The 19,736-nt window shown below is 41.8% G+C and overlaps 1 protein-coding gene across 1 annotated transcript in view; it reads left to right on the top strand.

The window, feature by feature from the left end:
* The window catches only part of OGDHL (oxoglutarate dehydrogenase like), a 260,916-nt gene that overhangs the window by 64,050 nt on the left and 177,130 nt on the right, over positions 1–19,736 (top strand). The window lies entirely within an intron of this gene.

The following is a 19,736-nucleotide window of genomic DNA, read 5'->3' as shown; positions in this document are numbered from 1 at the left end:
AAGGCTGTAAGTTCGACTTAATATAGGGGAAGTATCACCACTTGGGATTGTGTTGTGTGCGCTTGTGACAATCGGGGTGAATATCAACTCCCGTAGGGACAGTTAAGCTGTGTTCCCGCTGTGGGACCCACTGGCCAGTGTTGGGACGTTTACAATCACAAAAGAGAGGGAATACAGCATACAAAAGCAAGCAACCAAACAAACAAACAAAGCAAACACTGGGCCTTCAGGATTGAGAAAAATGTAGTTCTTTATTTATAATGGAGACCCGACACGGTCCGTGTTTCGGCGTACAAACGCCTGACGAACGCCTGCATCAGGGGTCAAGGGACTCCTATAGGTCAGCAAGATAATAAGTTGACAGAGATGTGGAATAAACAATCAGGTTATATTACCCGCTGTTTGAACAACTCGTTTGTAGAACGCCTTCAGCTGTGTCAACCTGAAGGCCCAGTGTTTGTTTTGTTTGTTTGTTCAGTGTTGGGACGTTGCCATGCATGCAAGCCAGGAATCCTGCGGTATGCAGATGAAATGGTCAATGGCAGCACATCATTGGATTTGGTGCAGCATCCAAATATGCTGGAGACTTCAGGCTCTCTCCGGCAGTGCCATTGTGCAGTTTGATGCAGGAAAGCACAGGAATAGGCCCCATTTTGTCGGGGCCAATTGACAGTGAGGAAGATCCTCTGTCTGAGCACAACTGACATTTTACAGCCTCAGGTTCCAGTGACGGATTTTTGTTTTCTCTGGAGTTTATATTGCTCTTACACCAGGCCTATTTACTGAAGCAGGAACAGTCAGAATTGCTGCAAGGTGCTTCAGTTTCTCACCTCGCTGCCTCTCTGGCTGCTAAGAAATCATCTTTAGACCTCCAGGAGTGGGCAGATGAAGCTATCTCCTCTTCTTCTTCCTTATGTGATGTAGCCTCGGTCTGTTTAGAGGAGCCATCATTGAAGGAGCTGTTAGAGGAGGGAGAGCTCCTTCCTGAGAACGGGGATGAAATGAAAGTACTGAAGTTGTTTCATAAAGAGGAGCTTATTTCCTCTTATTTCTGAGGCACTGGCTTTGGCATCAGGAGTTCCATCTTTGTTGAACATGAGGGGTCTTAGAGGTCCTTCTAAGGCCTTCCTGATGCATCCAGACATTCAGGACCTGATTACAGTAGAATGGGTCTTACTGGATGCAGAGTTGAGAGTGGGAAGAGCCATGACTTGCCTGTACCCATTGGTTCCAGAGGAGAAAAAGAGTTATATGAGCCATTTTATTCCCCTGCAGGAAATGGATACTCGACTCGCTCTTGCTACTTGTCAAGACCCGTCAGCGGGTCGCACCTCAGCGGCTGTTGGGGTTGTTTGACCACATATCCTTCACTGTCTATGTACCACCCATGTCTCATTTTCACATGGGATTTCCCAGTAGACCCTAGCTTCTCAGAGGTCTCTACCGAAAGGGGACCCTGGAAGATAATCCAAGTGTCCCCACGGCTCGTTTGCTTTCTGATTTGGTTCATGTCTCTGTTCATTTTTGTCTTTGAGACAGCTTTTTCCTATTTCCTTGTTTTCGCAGGCTACTGATGGTGGCTACATCCCACCTATGATGGGAAGCTCCTTAGCTGGTCATCCCATTTACAGTGCTTGGTCACCTTGGAGGCAGCTCTCCTTCTCTCCTTTCTGGAAATAGGGACGATCTAACACACTGTAAACACTTGCAGTGGTTGCCTATTTAGATTTTTTGTACTCATAAACACAGATGATCAAGTTGCATTGTACCACCTTGACAGAAAGGGTGCACCAGCTTCCGCCCTTGGTGTCAGGAGAATGCCCAAATGTGGCAATGGACTATCCATTGGGACTTGCTTCTTGAGGCCACTCTTTTGGCAGATAAGTCCTACAGTCTAGCCACCAAACTGTACAAGGTCATGCATCTACACTAGTGGCCTTTTCATAGGGGCATTGCTTGCGGGATCGTTCTACTGTTGACCATCCGTTCGATAGATCTCATGGTCACTCGTACCTCACTCTGTCCTTCACTTCTTTTCCATATTCCAGGTCCACTACAGACTACCGTCGCTTACCTCCACTGCATGCAGATCTCTCTCATAAATATTCATTGTGGGTATCCTGAAAACCTGACTGGCTGGGGTGCCTCCAGGACCAGGTTTGGGAAACACTGGGTTATGTAATTCTCATGGCATATCTCCCTGCGGTTACAGTTAAATCAGGCCACTCAGGCACTCCAGGAGAGCATCTGTATTGTGGAAGAGCCCAGAAACTCCCCTCCTTAACAGCATGACATCTTAGTAATTAATGTGAAAATTATCATGTGATGACAACTAATGTAGAAAGAGTGGGAAATGGGTGAGGGGTGCAGCTTACAATTAATACAGAGATAAGTACCATGCAGCACATAATGTGCAAGGACTTCAGCAGATAACGTGGCAGATAACAGAGAGCAGTCAGTGCTACCTGTAGAGGCGGTATAGCTAACTGCGTCTTATCTACCATTCATTACAGCTGCATTTTAGAAGACGTAGAAGTCGTAATTGAGATGTTCGGGTCAGAACGTCATTATAAACGTGTATTTTCTTGATGCTGTCGCAGAGATTGGTATCTCTTGCCAGCTTGGCTTTTTTTTGGGGGGGGGGGGGGGGGGGTGGGGACAAAAAGCACTGGGGGATTAAGGGGGCAACCTGCTCTAATCCCTCCAGTGGAGCACTGCTTGCCAAAATCTATACATGATTGGTAGCAGGTTTAAATCCTGACATCGATGTTTGTTCCCATTCTGAAATGGGAAATAAACATGTATCTTCTAGGCACGCCCTAGTCTCACCCAAAACACACTCAGACCATGTCCGCTTGCCATTTGCATGTACTTGGGTTTTTTAGGTGCATATCCCAACATTGTAAAATGGGAACTTAGATGTTTATGCAAAATAACTGTTAAGTACTGATTTATGCACATCTCAAATGACTGCCTTAACATGCGTTTAAATAATTTTTCTCTATGTTAAAACAATGGGAAAATGCTAAGGATGCCACCAACAGCTAGTGTTGTGGTTTTGTGGTAACTGCAGAACCTTAACACAAATTAATAAATAGGGCCTCCAAGTTGGAAACATTAGCAACTAATCACATAGACAATGGGAATCTTGGTCTCTGATCCTTACAGCCTGGATATTGAGGGGGAACCTAGTAAGTTTCTCCAAAAAGGTGTGTGAACTCCTAGAAGCAAATCCAACTGGAAGTCCAATGCTGTTAAATAGAAACAGTTGGTCTTCTGATATGAAAGCAAGATCCTATGCCTTTCTGTGCCCCATGGAACAAGTGCTTGAACACTATCTACATTTTTAAGTGCATCCTTCAGATTTTGGCCACAACCTCAGTGAACCTTAATTCTTCACAGCAGGTTTCCCCTGGGCCTGGCCTACAAGCTGTAGTTTTGGGATCCCTGAGGTCAGTATCTAGTTCTTATATTCATGGAGGGTTTGCTATAAGCTAGCCTTAAACTCCTGAGAAACCGGTGTTTCTCATCCAGTTGATGAAAACCCTTTTGAGTATCTAGATTCCTTTGGGTTGCTCTACCTGACTTGAAATGTTGAATTTTTGGTGGTAGTTACTTCAGTCCGTGGAATCTTTGAACTTCAGGCTTCAGTGATTACCAAATTTTATCATAATAGTGTTGTTTTCCACACATACGCCAAGTTCCTAGTCGTGGTAGTTTCTGATTTCCTCCTTTAATTAGACAGCTGTGTTTCCAGCATTTTCCCTAAGACCACATTGACATAAAGGTGAAACGGCTCTTTATTGGCCCAGGGGTATTTCATTCCCTCTTCTTCTGAAACTCTCCATAAGAGGAATCGTAAGACTGGCGCTTTCTCCAACGTTAATCATGTGGTAGGGACTGTCGTTTGCAACAACATAGGAAATATGAACAACATATCCTATGTCATTGCGTGACATTACCAAATGAAAATGAGTAGAAAAACCAAAACATTTTCTGTTTTGTTGTTCTCTGATAATAGTGTGCCCTATTCCCTCATTCTATAACATTTTAAAAGACGCCAAGGACCAAATAAATAGCACTGAAAAATCAACACAGTAAGCGCTATTCTATAAACAGTGTTGAAAGTTAGGTGCTTTTTATAGAATATTTGTTATTTTGTTACATTTGTACCCCACGTTTTCCCACTCATGGCAGGCTCAATGCGGCTTACATATACAGGTACTTATTTGTACCTGGGGCAATGGAGGGTTAAGTGACTTGCCCAGAGTCACAAGGAGCTGCCTGTGCCTGAAGTGGGAATTGAACTCAGTTCCCCAGGACCAGAGTCCACCACCCTAACCACTAGGCCACTCCTCCACTCCATAATACACTTGGCGCCCAACTTTAGATGTGAGAATTTATACCAAATAAACCCTGGACTAAATACTTATGTCTAAATTAGGTGCACATGCCCCTTATTCTATAACAGCACACATAAATTCTTGGAATGCCCCAGATCCGCCCATGACCCTCTCATGGCTGTGTCCCCTTTTTAGAGCCACATGCACATGACTAAAAATGCACATGTAAGTTTCAATTAAGGACAATTAGTGGCTATAATTGACAATTAGCACCCAATTATCAGCTCTAATTGGCTTGTTCAATTAAATTGGTGATCGCAAATTTGGAGGAGTGGCCTAGTGGTTAGAGCACCAGTCTTGCAATCCAGAGGTGGCCAGTTCAAATCCCACTGCTGCTGCTTGTGATCTTGGTCAAGTCACTTCCCTCCATTGCGTAGGGTACAAACTTAGATTGTGAGCCCTCCTGGGACAGAGAAATATCCAGAGTACCTGAATGTAACTCACCTTGAGCTACTACTGAAAACGGTGTGAGCAAAATCTAAATAAATAAATTAATTGGGTGAACACCTAAATTTGCACGTGTCATTTTAATTACACGTGCATATGTAATTGGGGCATTTGTGCATGAAATGTTTTTATTTTTTTATTCAATTAACTATAATTACACAAGTATAATAATCTAGAAACTATGTTAAGAATGCTCCAGTAGGGAGGCTTTTACACTGTGGTTGGTTTCGGAGGTTTTATTGAAACTGATGATGATGAGTCTGCTAAGGGGTAGACCATCTCAGTAGGCACCCTAGACTCTTGAAGTTTCCATTGTTTAAATTGCATTAATTTACTATTAAGTTGAAGTCCTCTGTCTTTAACCTAGTAATAAGAGCATTCTTTACATAGTTTATAGATTTTTTGCTCTTTAGCTCTGATTTTTGGATTTTGAGTTTACAAGTATAATAATGCCATACTTGACAGAAAATGTTGAGGTGATGACAAAAATAAGATTAAGAGCAACAAAGAGAGTCCAAATCTCCCGTAAAAAAACACCAGAAAACAACAAGAACGGAAGATGTACAGAAAGACCAAACTAAAATTACAGATGTAAAAAAGCAGAAATTCTATAAATTAACAAAGTTCCAAGATTAAAATCCACTATATAGGGGAGCAGAGACAAAAATAAAGGTGAGTTAGCAATAAAGGAAACTTAGGGCCCCTTTTACTAAAGCACAGTAGTGATTCCTTTGCGGCAAATGCAAGAAGCTCATTTGAATCGAATGGGCTGCATCGCATTTGCCGCACCAGGAATCACTAGCATGGATTTGTAAAAGGGGCTCATAATAAAGAAGAAAACCTGCAAGCAAGCTGAACCAAAAGCTACAGTGTTAATGTAGTGCCGACATCTATGAGGAACTAACAGGTGGCATCTCTGACAGATTCTTCCCATCCAGTGAAGCAAACCTGTAATTACTAAGAAAGGTATCAACTGAGATGGTTAAAACAAATAAAATTAGAATTATCATACCAAATGACATATTTGTAGGGAAATTTAAGAAGAAACCGTGTCCCAAGTTGAAGAACTCGGAGCTGAAATAACAAGAATTGCTTCCGCCTCTTCTGATCATTCTTAGCATTGTCGGGATATACCCTGACAATATGACCTAGAAAACCTTTAGTTCTATTCCTGAAGAACAATCTCAATATATTGTCTCTAACATTCTGATACAAATGTTGCTACCAAAGTAAATGAAACAAGAGAAGTAATTTGAACATTAGCATTTAACTCATTTAAACTATCTTTAGATAAATCTAATCCCAATGATTGATTATCGTCACATTCAGATCTTGAGGGAGGAATATAAAACACCTGATTTAAAACTGGTGAAAAGGCAGACGGAATCCCCAGAATATCAACCATATATATATATTTTTAACATAGCTTCTGTGGATAGTCCAGTCTATTGTGGAAAATTAGTAAGCCAAAGATTTTTCATCCTGGACTGGTTCTTCAATAATTCAAATTTCTTCTTAAGAAGCATATGATCTTTAATCAATACCAGATTCAAAGTCTCAATCTTTTCAATTTTCAATTCAAAAGCATATAATTGGTTCTCATAATCAGATATATTAATCTTTTGTTCATTAACTGTCTCAGAAAGACCTGCTAATTATTCTACAAGAAAATCAAATCTTCTGGAAATGACTTTACCCATATTATTGATTGCAGCCCACGTCTCCAAATTAACCACCTCAGACTTTTGAGTTGATAACAAAGGCATCTGATCCTTAAAGTTCAGACTTTCCCCAGTGGTTAATACCTGAAGGTACTTTGTTTTGGAACTCTCTAAAGTTACCTTTGCTCCAAACGCCACATTCAGCTTCAAGCCAGAGAGTAATTTTGTAGAGAGCAAACCAGACTGTGCTCCTCCTTTCTCCACTGGCTCAGACACTGGAATCACAAGAGCAGGCTGACCCAGGGCCTGTGCATCTCGAGGGAGAGTGAAACATTGTACACCAAGGCAGATGCCGCCTCTCCAGCTTGCGGTGATTCCCTAGCGGCTGCCTACCCGTGATAACCTCCATAGCTTAACTGCTATGAAAAAAAGGCATCTATTGGGCCCATGATCACAGGTGTTGCAGGTGAGTTGGAGTGTATTGAGAAGCACCCTTCCTTTTTTCTCCCATCCAAATGATGAAATGTACTCAGTTATAGAAGTGCCCCCCCTTTGTGGAAAGAGGGTACACATTTTCCCGATATTGGAACCACCAAGCTTTCACAGACTAATGTTCACAAACAAACTTGTGTACTCTACATATCTTATCAGGAAAAGGGTACGCCCTCTTTCCACATAGTGTGCACTATTTCCAAAGAGTGCACACTATTATTGTTGAACAACAAAATGATCAACTGCACATTTCCTTCTCAGGTGCAAGTTTCAGTCCGTTTTTTTTTTACTGCTTAACACTGCCACCATTGAGATGCTTGTTTTATGTTAGATCTGACATTATAAAGCACAGGTATAGTGACTCCTGAAGTAGGCATTCATTCTGAAACATGGATCTGTGTTGGGTCCTTTGTGCTTGAATGCGTTGTTCTCTGGTGGATTTTTTACAGCAGTTAGACTGATATTGTCTTCTGTTCAGTGGAATTTTCCTCCTTTATGGAGTTTTATTTAAACCACTATTGGAGCTATAGAAAGCCTCTAGTGCTTCTTTTTTCTTTTGTGGTAAACCCGTGGGCCATCCCTACTCTTGTAGAGTTTATTGGCACTATTCTGTAACCTACACGGGCATTGCTGATCCTGTGTATATGTGTGTGTGTATGTGTATGCGGGTGTACATGAGGGCGCAACATTGGTGAGCAATGGGTGAGATCACCAGATTTGCATATAATTTATAGAATAGAATATATAATTTATGTGCAAAAATGCTGCAAGCATGCCTGCTGTTGGCATAGCGTAAGTGATTGTGGCTGTATAGTGGTGCATATCTCCCTTCCTGTTCCCCTATTCTATAATGACATATACCTGCATCATAGAACGTCAGTAGGTGCTATTGTTTCTGGTGCTCATTTCTTAGCACCAAGTTCGGCACCCTTTGTAGAATTGCCCCATTGTGTGTAACCTTTAAAGTAACAAAAGCGATCGGTTGAGTCAAAAGCAATTGTAAGATCCAAGAGGAGCAATAGGATATCTTTTCCCTCATCTGCCTGAATATCATTTATAAGTGTTTAACACTTTCTCTTCCCATAACCCTCTTGAAACCCTAAATCATTCTGTTCATCACAAAAAATCATGACCTGATGTAATTCCATATTCTCAATACATTTCCCTAAAAGAGGAAGATTAAAAACCACCTCCATCCCTTCTAGGGCCAATTTTCTTCCGTATTTGAAAAAAAGATGAAAGGAGTAACAGAATTTTTCTAACAAACCTATTTCCCATCCATTAACTGTTATTTTGTTATTTTCCTTTTATGTTGATGACAGCCCTTACATAGGAAATCCTTTGTGTGTAATTTGGTGAATGGATTTTTACATAGAAAGAAAATCCCTTCATCATCCTATTTTGGGGATATGTGTCCTGGGGATCTATATGTGGAACCACTGCAGCAGCATGAATACTATCACTTATGGGTAGTGAAAACTGGAAGAATTCATTAGTGTGGTAACTTGTGTGGTCATGTGACCAATGTGTGTCTGGTGAACTGCTATTTCTGGAGAATACTTATTACAGGTGTAAACATCTTTGTTTTGTTGCATGTTCTCTGCTTCATGTCATTGTTTCAAAATGGTCTACTGAGAAATATGATTTGGAACTATTGGTGTAGGCAGTGGAGATGGATTCCTTTTATTATGCTATCATTTTGCATATACATTTGCATGGATTCCTTTTGCAGAACTGCCTTTAAAAGATGTTTGGTTCTTAATAATTTGAGACCATATAACACAAAATGGACACTTTGCCTTCCCTGTTATAGTAAAGTCTGCCTCAGAGGGAACAGCCAGCTCTAAAGCCAAGCAAATTCACTGAGTTGAACATAACTGAAGTAATTTGTTTTCAAATATGGTGACAACCTGTAAATAGATTTGATTAATTAAATCTTGGTGAATTAAATAAAGCAAGAATAATATATAAATTAGAACAGTGTGGTCCATGAATTTTTAAATTGCATTTTGTCAGCCTTCAACCCCTCCCATCTCGTTTTAATCCTTGGGGACTGAAGTTCCTTCCATTGTGTTGCAAGTGCTATTATGATGAAGTAGAATCAGGTTACTAGCTTTAATTAAATAGGATCTTTCCGACACACTGAGCTAATTTGGTGACATTTTGCCTATGAAGGGCATGCAGCTTGTAGTATATATTTCTTCATTGTCTGTCCCTGCATCAAAGGTTAACACTGTTTTCTTGTGAGAAGTATAATTTTATGGAACCATATTTTAATGCGTTTTTCATTGGTATGCCATCCCCTCTACCAGAATCTGGTTTGACCAATCCAGTCCCATTCTGAAGTTTTCCGATACTGTCACAGTTATTTTTCTGTCTTATGACATAAAACTCAGTTCCAACCTGGAAAAAATATATAGTAATAGAATTAGCAGAAATTGTCAAGTGTAGACCTTTTATAGATAGAAAGTAGAGATTGGAATTGTCGGTATTGGGATGTGCACTATTTCAGTGGTTCTTTAGAAAAGGATCTGCCAATGTAGAACCTTTTCTAAAATATGTGCCAGAATACACATGTATGTGGTAGCATGTGCAATGGGAACATCTATCTTACAATTATATATGTGGAAGAAACTCATGAACTTACATGTACTTCAGCATTTATACATGTGTGTCAGCCATTTTGGAAACTTATACATGTGAACTCTGCATAGTTAAATACAGAGGCTGCAATTGCTATATATTTTTCATTTGGAGGGGGAAATATGCAATGGGGTATTAAGGAGGATACCTCCTTTAATCTTTTCTGTAAAGGACTGACCGAATTGAGCACTTTTAAATAACTTATTCATGGGAAGGAGCAGCTGTGAATTTTGACATTGAAATATTGGGGCATACACTTGCATTCTTCTGAAATGAGGAATACACAAGTAGATTTTGGTTCCGCGTAGGACCCACCCAAACCACGCCCCCTTGCAATCTACATGTAGTGTGGACTTCCACATGTAAATAGTGGCTTTCTGAAATCAATACTTATGTATGTGATATACAGTACACATGGTAATCATGAATAGGGCTTCTAAAGTAAGGGCCTAAATCTCTCAAAGCAGCATTTAAAAATAAGTGCTTGAGAGTTAATTTGTTCTCTTTTGGTACACACAAAAGCCTGAATTTTTGCATAGGGTGTTTAGATAGAAAATTGTACGCCTAAGTCAGGGCATTTACTCTGCGCTGTGTATTTTACAAAAGATTCTACTGAATTGTAATCTTCTGTAAAACATGCATAAGGATGCATGGGAACATCCATTTCATCTTGTATCACTTGGAGCTTTGAATGTTTACGTACCAGTTCTAGAACCTATGCTGTGAATGTCCACATTTTCATAAGTGCTAGATTTACAAAAACTAGAAATCTAGGATGAGCCTGCTAAGGAGTTGAGTAAAAGAGGAGCCGGTTGATATTGTGTATCTGGGTTTTCAGAAGGCGTTTGACAAAGTACCTCCTGAAAGACTCCAGAGGAAATTGGAGAGTCATGTGATAGGAGGTAGTGTTCTATTGTGGATTAAAAACTGGTTAAAAGATAGAAAACAGAGAGTAGTGTTAAATGGTCAGTATTCTCAATGTAGAAGGGTTGTTAGTGGGGTTCCCCAGGACTCTGTGCTGGGACCGCTGCTTTTTAACATATTTATAAATGACCTAGAGATGGGAGTAACTAGTGAGGTAATTAAATTTGCTGATGACACAAAGTTATTCAAAGTCGTTAAATCGCGGGAGGATTGGGAAAAATTACAAGAGGACCTTACGAGACTGGGAGACTGGGGGTCTAAATGGCAGATGATGTTTAATGTGAGCAAGTGCAAAGTGATACATGTGGGAAAGAGGAACCCGAATTATAGCTACGTCATGCAAGGTTCCACGTTAGGAGTCACGGACCAAGAAAGGGATCTAGGTGCCGTCGTTGATGATACGTTAAAACCTTCTACTCAGTGTGCTGCTGCGGCTCAGAAAGCAAATAGAATGTTAGGTATTATTAGGAAAGGAATGGAAAACAAAAATGAGGATGTTATAATGCCTTTGTATCGCTCCATGGTGCGACTGCACCTTGAATATTGTGTTCAATTCTGGTCGCCGCATCTCAAAAAAGATATAATGGAATTAGAAAAGATGCAGAGAAGGGCGACGAAAATGATAAAGGGGATGGGATGACTTCCCTATGAGGAAAGGCTAAAGCAGCTAGGGCTCTTCAGCTTGGAGAAAAGGCGAATGAGGGGAGATATGATAGAGGTCTATAAAATAATGAGTGGAGTTGAACGGGTAGATGTGAAGCGTCTGTTCACACTTTCCAAAAATACTAGGACTAGGGTGCATGTGATGAAGCTACAATGTAGTAAATTTAAAACGAATCGGAGAAGATTTTTCTTCACTCAACGTGAAATTAAACTCTGGAATTCATTGCCAGAGAATGTGGTAAATGCGGTTAGCTTAGCGGAGTTTAAAAAATGTTTGGACGGCTTCCTAAAGGAAAAGTCCAAAGACCGTTATTAAATGGACTTGGGGAAAGTCCACTATTTCTGCGATAAGCAGTATAAAATGTTTTGTACATTTGGGGATCTTGCCGGGTATTGTGACCTGGATTGGCCACTGTTGGAAACAGGATGCTGGGCTCGATGGATCTTTGGTCTTTCCCAGTATGGCAATACTTATGTACTTATGTAGGTATGGAGAATTTTTGAGGGGGATTTAAATACCATAGAGATAAACACAATTGCCCTCTCAATCATTAGTTCAAACCCCAGGCCCAACTGCGAACAAGCAGCTGGCTTCCTCCTGAAGCAAATGTTAATACTGATATCCATGGTTTTTTTTTTTTTAAGGATATGTGTTTTGTCTTTGTAAAATCAGAAATATATTCCTTGGCATCCTGCTAGACCAATACAGATGAGAGAGTTATGTCTCCAAACCAGCAGTAGAAGCAGAGAACCCTGATATTTCAATGACATCACTACCAGTATAAGGCGAGGTGGAACATAACAGTACTCTCTGCCTCCAGTAGATGGTGCAGAGGCTAGGCAGCGGGATAATTCTTTTTCACTGGACCTGATTCTCTGGGGCATAGTCCACAGCCTGTAGCCCCATGGTTGACTGTTTGACTGTTGGAGCTGTCAGGGATTGGTCTAAGGACCTTTTGCCCTGATTGAGATGGAGGAGTGCTCTCTATGAGCCCCAAGCCTTGGCCTGTAGGCCTTTGATTGTTGATTCATGATCCTGCAGGATGGTAACCAGAAAAGTGGTCCAGGGGCCCCAAGCCTTGGCCTCCATGTCTTGACCTAGTGATGCAGTTACTGACAATGGTTCCATGGGCCACCAATGTAGAAAGTAGAAACAAGGACTTTAATTTCACCAAATAAATACTTGTGTCTGACGTGGCCATATTTCAACAAATAGGCTGCGTCACAGGCAGAACTAGAGGAGGAAAAATTCAAAGCACTGTTCCCTCTAGAACTAACAATCAGGATGAAATTGGCTTGCAGCAGTTCCTCCAGAGTTTCTCTTTCTACTTTCTATATTGATGGTCTGCTGTTTGTTCTGCTGCATTTGCACCAAGATCCTTGCCTCTGTATGTTCCCCAATGGTCCCACCGGGTCTCTGTCAGCAGGGTGCGAGTTCAAGTAAATCTTTTGCACCTCTTGGTCCCTTTCCTCATTCCCCCCCCCTCCTAAGGTCCTTCCTCATTTCCCTACACTCAACTAAGGGCTGAAGGTTGTTTTATATGTTCTTTGGAAGAAAAAAAAGGAATAAGAAGCATGCAAAGGTGTAGCCAAGTGTACTGGAACAGCCAGGGCCAATTGTACAGAAAGGTTAGGTGCTGCTTCGTTTGTGGGGGTGCTACCCCCCCCCCCCACCCCCACAATCTGCAGAGACATGGTTATGATGATCTCCTGGTGGAGAGTAGTAAAGGAAGCATGATGGTAAAGGAGACCAGCTGCCGCTTTGTTTGAGCAAGCTCCTGTCTCTGGCAGTAGAGAGAGTGTTTACTGCCATGACTGGAGTTCTGGTGCTGCTAGTGGTGAGCAGCAGCAGTGCGAAAAGGAGCTGCTGGCCAGGACATCACTGTGGTGAGAGCTTGGCTGTTTTGTGGCTCCTAAAGCAATTGGGCTTTTGGCGAAGCAGAGCATGATTTAGATGGCCTGAGGTCTTCAAAGTTGGTGCAAGGTTCTCACTGCTGCTGGTGTTCCTACACATGGAAACAGTAGCCATTTTCAGCTGGTAGTGGTACACTGGTGATGGATTGTGCCCAGGAGAGGTAGAAAGACTGAATGGTTGTGGCAGCAAGCTGAGAACCGGAAAAACCCAGATTCCGATCCTGCTGCCACTCCTTGTAGTCTTGGGCAAGTCACTTAATCCTCCATTGCTCAAAGACAAACTTACTAGACATATTCAACCACAAAGGTTAATCTAGTGGAAGTTAATTGGATGTATCACTTGTGGCAGGAGACCCTTTACCAGCCCGAGGGTGGCGTCTCCTTTCTGGGGTTTGGTATCCTTTACGGGCTTCAGCCCATGGAGGCGGGCCTGGAACTTAAGATGGTTTGGTTAAAGTCCCTAAAGTCAACAATGGCAGTTGCTTCACACTTCACTGGTGTTTAGCTATGGATCTGTTGCCTGGTCAGGCCTGACAGTTAATAAAGCCTGTGGGCCTCTCAAGTAGTTGTCCTAGTTACTGGGCTATGTGTGTGGAAGAGGCTTGCTTGGGTCCTCGCTCAGGAGCTTTTCCTATATAGGGTTTTGTGAATGTACATGTAGTTTAATGTTCTGTATTATCTCTAATAATCCCCCGTCTTTAATAATCCTCCCCCCCCCCACACACAGACACACTTCAGGGCCGAAGAACCCTTTAATGTTGAGTCTAACCCATCCCCAACCATAACCTTGAGAAGAGATAAGAAATGTCCAATCATCCTGGGCAGGTGAAGGATAGAGGAGAGAAATGCCTTGGTGCCCTTCACTCCTTTTTGTCCCTGGCTGTGCCAAGTAGCTCTCCTTACCTCAGGTTTGTTTTTTTTTTCCCTCTGCAGTCCCTCACTCCTCCCTTCAATTTTAAGCACAGGAGACTGCAGGAAAGTTTAAAACAAATATGCTGCTTAGTAAGCTACAATCTTTCCCTTAGAAGTAGGGGTTTTGGATCACAAAGGCCCGCAGAATTGAGACTGTTGCTCCATCCCCACCACCTCCTCTGATCGTGTTTGACTTCCGCCTGGCACAACCACAGGGTAGCAGTGATTCAGTGAGCAAACATTGTGCAGGTCAACAGAAAGAAAAAAGCACTGTTCTTCAAAGTCTACTCAACCAGCTGTAAGGGGGGGGGGGGCGGCGTGCAGGCCCGGGGGGGGGGGGATGTTTGCCATAGGTCCGGCTTTGTCTCTTGGCAGCCCTGCCTCTTCTGTCAATAATGCTACTGTGAAGTCAGCGTCTAAAGCAGGGGTGTCCAATCTCAGTCCTCGCCAGGTTAGGTTTTCAGTCTCCAGTGGCCTCACGGCTTGTAGCTCTGTTCCCAGTGGTGCACCAGCAAATGCCAGTACTCCTAGGTGTGCGCAGGGAGCCCTACTTTTAAAGGGCCAGTGGTGTGAAACCCTGGGAGCGCCTTTATGTGATGTCAGGAGTTGTGCCCTTGATAAGGGCATCTGGGACACTGCTACAGAGTCTTTGCAACAGGTGTCCAGGTGTCCAGGAGCTGTGCCTCATCTAGCCTTGCCTTGTGTGTCTTCATGTTCCTGCCTTGCTTGCTTTGTCAAGTTCCAGAACATAAGAATAGCCATACTGAGTCAGACAAAAGGTCCATCTAGCCTAGTATCCTATTTCAAACAGTGGCCAAGCCAGGTCTCAAGAACCTGGCAGAAACCCAACTAGTGGCAACATTCTATGCTACCAATCCCAGGGCAAGCAGTAACTTCCCCAGGTCTGTCTCAATAGCAGACTATGGACTTTTCCTCCAGGAACTTGTCCAAATCTTTTTTAAACCCAGATATGCTAGCCGCTGTTACTACACCCTCCAGCAAAGAGTTCCAGAGCTTTATTCATTGAGTGAATAAATATTTCCTCCTATTTGTTTTTTTTTTATTTGTATTTTTCGCCCAGCACTTAAGTAACATACGCCTGGTAAAACAAGAAACACCTTTAGTAGCTCATTGGGGCATGGCAGGTCATGGGGTCCAAGATGTAAGGTTTGTGGTATTAATGAAAGTCAGTAACAGGGAAGAGGGGGAACATTCCATTGACACTGTTGCGTCAAGAACAGCGGATAATTTTTATATGGAACACCATTGAACCAGCTGGATTAAACAGAGAAGTGGAATGGCTGAATGTTTGAGGGGGCGTGGTTAAGGGAGCTTTAAATTTGTGTTGTAAGTCAGCAGTCCACATGCATGTGCTGGCATTTGACGCTGGGAATGAGTGTCTGTGGACGGTTGAGTTCCTTCCCGTCTTGTATCCAGGAAAACTGTATGGTGATAAATTGTAAGTACTTGAATATTGTAAAAGTGTAGAATGTAGGGCAGCCTACTTCAACCATGAAGGTTTATTGTTGTATTGATCCATTTAGGAACCCGACTCCTGAAGACGCTCTAGTAGCGAAACACAGTCTATGTAGAGTTTGGGGTGATTTTCAGCGGATGGATTATGGCCTATGGATCACGTGGAGATCGGTTAAAAGTTAGGTGTTGCGATTCTACCACTAAGCCTTGAGCCACAAGCATGGTGGAATGATATCAGCAGGCAGGTGCAATCAACATAAGGAGCACTAGTTTGTGGATTTAATCCATGGCTGGTTAAGAACTCATTGTGAATTCATTACCAGATCTGGGATTGGAGTTCAAAGTTGACAGGAAACAACATAAACACTGCTCAGTTGTATGTTAATGACTATGCTGAGATAATTGACTGGTGGAGCTGGCATTCTCTGGGAAGAAACATTTGGACTATTATTACTACTAGGTTTGTGGTGGGGTAGATAGCCAAAAGTTGTATTAGTTAGCAGTCTCTATGTAGTAGATGGTATGAATGTGGATGAATGGGTGGTATGAATGTAGGCATTTGTATTATTGTGTTGGAATATTGATTGCTATAAAGCATATATAAAAAATAAAAAAATAAAAGCTAAGGATAACTGTGTATATGTTGATATTGATAATGCATATTCATTGGGGAAATCCTGAAAACCCAACTGGATTAACATAGTAGATGATGGCAGAAAAAGACCTGCCTGGTCCATCCAGTCTGCCCAACAAGATAAACTCATATGTGCTACTTTATGAGTATACCTGACCTTGATTTGTTTCTGCCATTTTCAGGACACAGACTGTAGAAGTCTGCCCAGCACTAGGCCCACCTCCCAACCACCAGCCCCGCCTCCCCCCCAAAGGATTGGGGTCTTTGAGGACCAAGATAGGGCAACCCTGCTCTAAAGCTTTCCTGAAACACAAAATTCCCCCTTCTCCAGGAAGGAATCCCCCTTCCACATGGCAGAAATCTATTGAGGATAACAATACAAACATGCCATTCCTTAGCCCAGCAGGGCAATTTACCTGTGTTGTTCCTGCTCAAAGTGATGCAAATTTTAGCTTAATACAACTCCTCAAGTGCTTTGTCCAAGACAGCCCAGCAGTTTTAGAAGCTTCAGAGACTGCTCCATCTCCACAGTAACAGTCTATTCTTATACAGCAAACCCAAATACAAATGAGTCTGTCTGTTCTCAGCCTCAATCCCCTCTTTCTCAAGTTATTTAGCTTAAATAATGACAAAACATGGTTAGAATATAGTAAATAACAAATTATTGTTTCATTATTTCAATAATTAAAATTATTGAACACTTCAGCAGTCTGTTGGCTGTGTTTGTCTTGTGTCACCAATTTCAGACTTCCTCCAATAATATAGTCTACTTATTTTCTAACTCCTCTCTTACCTATCTATATGTTCCATCTTTGCTTATACCCTACTCTGTCTATTAAAATGTTTTATTACATGTGGAGGAGCATAATCGAAAGGGGCGTCCAAGTTTTCCTGAGGACGTCCTCGCAGGACGTCCTGGCGAAGGGACGGAGAAACCTGTATTATTGAAACAAGATGGGCATCCATCTTTTGTTTCGATAATACGGTCGGGGATGCCCAAATCTTGACATTTTGGTTGTCCCTACGGATGATCATCCTTAGACTTGGTCGTTTCTGATTTTCGGTGATAATGGAAACTAAGGACGCCCATCTCACAAATGACCAAATGCAAGCCCTTTGGTTGTGGGAGGAGCCAGCATTCCTAGTGCACTGGTCTCCCTGACGTGCCAGGACACCAACCAGGCACCCTAGGGGGCACTGCAGTGGACAGCTCCTTTACCTTGTGTGCTGAGCCCCCCAACCCCCCCCCCAAAAAAAACCCCCCCACTACCCACAACTGTATACCACTACCATAGTCCTTACAGGTGAAGGGGGGCACCTAGATGTGGGTACAGTGGGTTTGTGGTGGGTTTTGGAGGGCTCACATTTACCACCACAAGTGTAACAGATAGGGGGGGTGGGCCTGGATCCGCCTGCCTGAAGTGCACTGCACCCACTAAAACTGCTCCAGGGACCTGCATACTGCTGCGATGGACTTGAGTATGACATTTGAGGCTGGCACAAAATATTTTTAAATTTCTTTTTTGAGGGTTGGAGGGGGTTAGTGACCACTGGGGGAGTAAGGGGAGGCCATTCCTGATTCCCTCCGGTGGTCATCTGGTCAGTTCGGACACCTTTTTGTGCCTTTGTCGTAAGAAAAACTGGACCAGGTAAAGTCATCCAAATGCTCGTCAGGGACGCCCTTTTTTTTTCCATTATGGGTCAAGGGACGCCCATGTGTTAGGCATGCTGATGTCCCGCCTTCGCTGTGCTTCCGACGTCCCCAATTATGCATGAGCCAGGTATATTAAATAACAATGTGAATAGATTTTAGAAATGCTCCCTTTTCAACTATGTTACAAGACAACAGAGGTATAAAACAATTTATTTTCTGTTTATTGATTAGAATATGTCTGTTTTTGGAATGTACATGTGTTAGAGCTGGTTTGACATGGCAGGGGCCTGTGATAGAGACCTCACTCATTGGCTTTAAATCTCCAGCATTGTGGTGGTAAATATGAAGCTTTGGGATGGGCCACCCTTGGCATCTGTTTCCGTTCTCTAGCAATTTGAACACTATTTTTAGACTGTACTTTAGGAAAAGAGGTACCTTGTTTCTAGGCCAGATTTATACAGGGTAAATCCAGGTAAATCCAGGAACATAGAAATTATGGGATTTTCTCCAGGAGGCTTTGGCCTTAGGCAAAACTTCCTTAGTGTATTTTCTCTGTAAATACATTTTGGCTACTTCCTGTATTTTTCTATGAACCTTCTTAGCTGAGTTCTTTATTGACTCTGGAAAGGAAGTTGCCATGAAGCCCCGTGTAAGCTAGGATACATTGAGGTGTATTTTCAAAGCACTTAGACTTACAAAGTTCCATGGTAACCAATGGAACTTTGTAAGTCTAAGTGCTTTGAACATACACCTCAGAGTGTACTGTATGAGTTTTTTAAAGAGTTGATTTGCTTCTCTATTGTTAAATTGTCTATTTCCTTTTACATTAGTTCCAGATTCCTCAGCCTTGTTAGGTTTCCTCCTCCCCTTTATTTTTGTCTTGTGGAGTAATTATTTAGAAGGTTGCTCATTTTCTTATTGCTTTGTGTTTTCCATTTCTTTCCTTATGAATGTTTTTCTTGTATTTCTAGGTTTATTTCAATACATTTGAAAATTAATTTGAAATTGAATACAGTTTAGAAAAATATAGTAAAGTTAAACCAAAAGATTGTGGGTGACATGTTCTGAGAGTTTAATCCCTTTCTTCAGACCAAGAATAAATGATATAAATCTATAGCTCTTAGTGGTAAGGTAAGGAGTTTGGGAATAATTATTGACTTAGCTGTTACAATGGCTGAACAAGTCTCAGTAGTTAAAAAGATTTTTTTCTGTTATATAGTTAATGTTTATGCTTATTGTTTGTTTACTTCAGATGTGATATCCTGCCAAATCTGAGAACAGGTCAAGACAGCTTACAATAAAATTAAATACAGTCATTAAAACATCAGAAAATAACACCAATAAAAAATAGAACAGAAAACAGGCATACCAACTATCACATAAGAACCCAAATTATTACCCTAACCCCCTCCCCCCCAAAATAAAATGTATAAATAAATATATAATCTGACTATTAGCAACAATGCAGACCTACCAGGTCTTCTAGGAGGGAGGTTTAATGAGTTTCCAAAAACTTGCTCAAAATGATGAAATGACAACTCAGAGCGAAGATAAGAGGGGAGACTATTCCAAAGTAAGGAGGATTAAAAAAAATAAGTTAAACTCCGGGTCGACTCATAATGAGTGCTCTTAGGTGAGGGAAGGACTAACTGGTGAGAGTCTAGATATCAAAGGGCACAGGAGGGGAGCATAAGGAATAGAGACAGAAGGAAGGTAAGACGGGGAGCCAAGATGAAGTGCTTTGTAAGTTAAGCAGAGAACCTTGAACCAACATCTGAAATGGATAGGTAACCAGTGCAAATGAGAAAGAAGTGGAGAAATGTGGGACAAAGTCAGCTGTTCTTAGATTTATCTAACTTAAAGAAGGTGGCAAAGGCGGTTGTTCATCTACTTAGATTATTGCAACATTACAT

The sequence above is a fragment of the Microcaecilia unicolor genome, chromosome 5 (genome assembly GCF_901765095.1).
Source record: "Microcaecilia unicolor chromosome 5, aMicUni1.1, whole genome shotgun sequence".
NCBI classification, from domain to species: domain Eukaryota; kingdom Metazoa; phylum Chordata; class Amphibia; order Gymnophiona; family Siphonopidae; genus Microcaecilia; species Microcaecilia unicolor.
The sequence above is the reverse complement of the archived record's forward strand: the minus strand, read 5'-3'. Positions and strand labels throughout refer to the sequence as shown.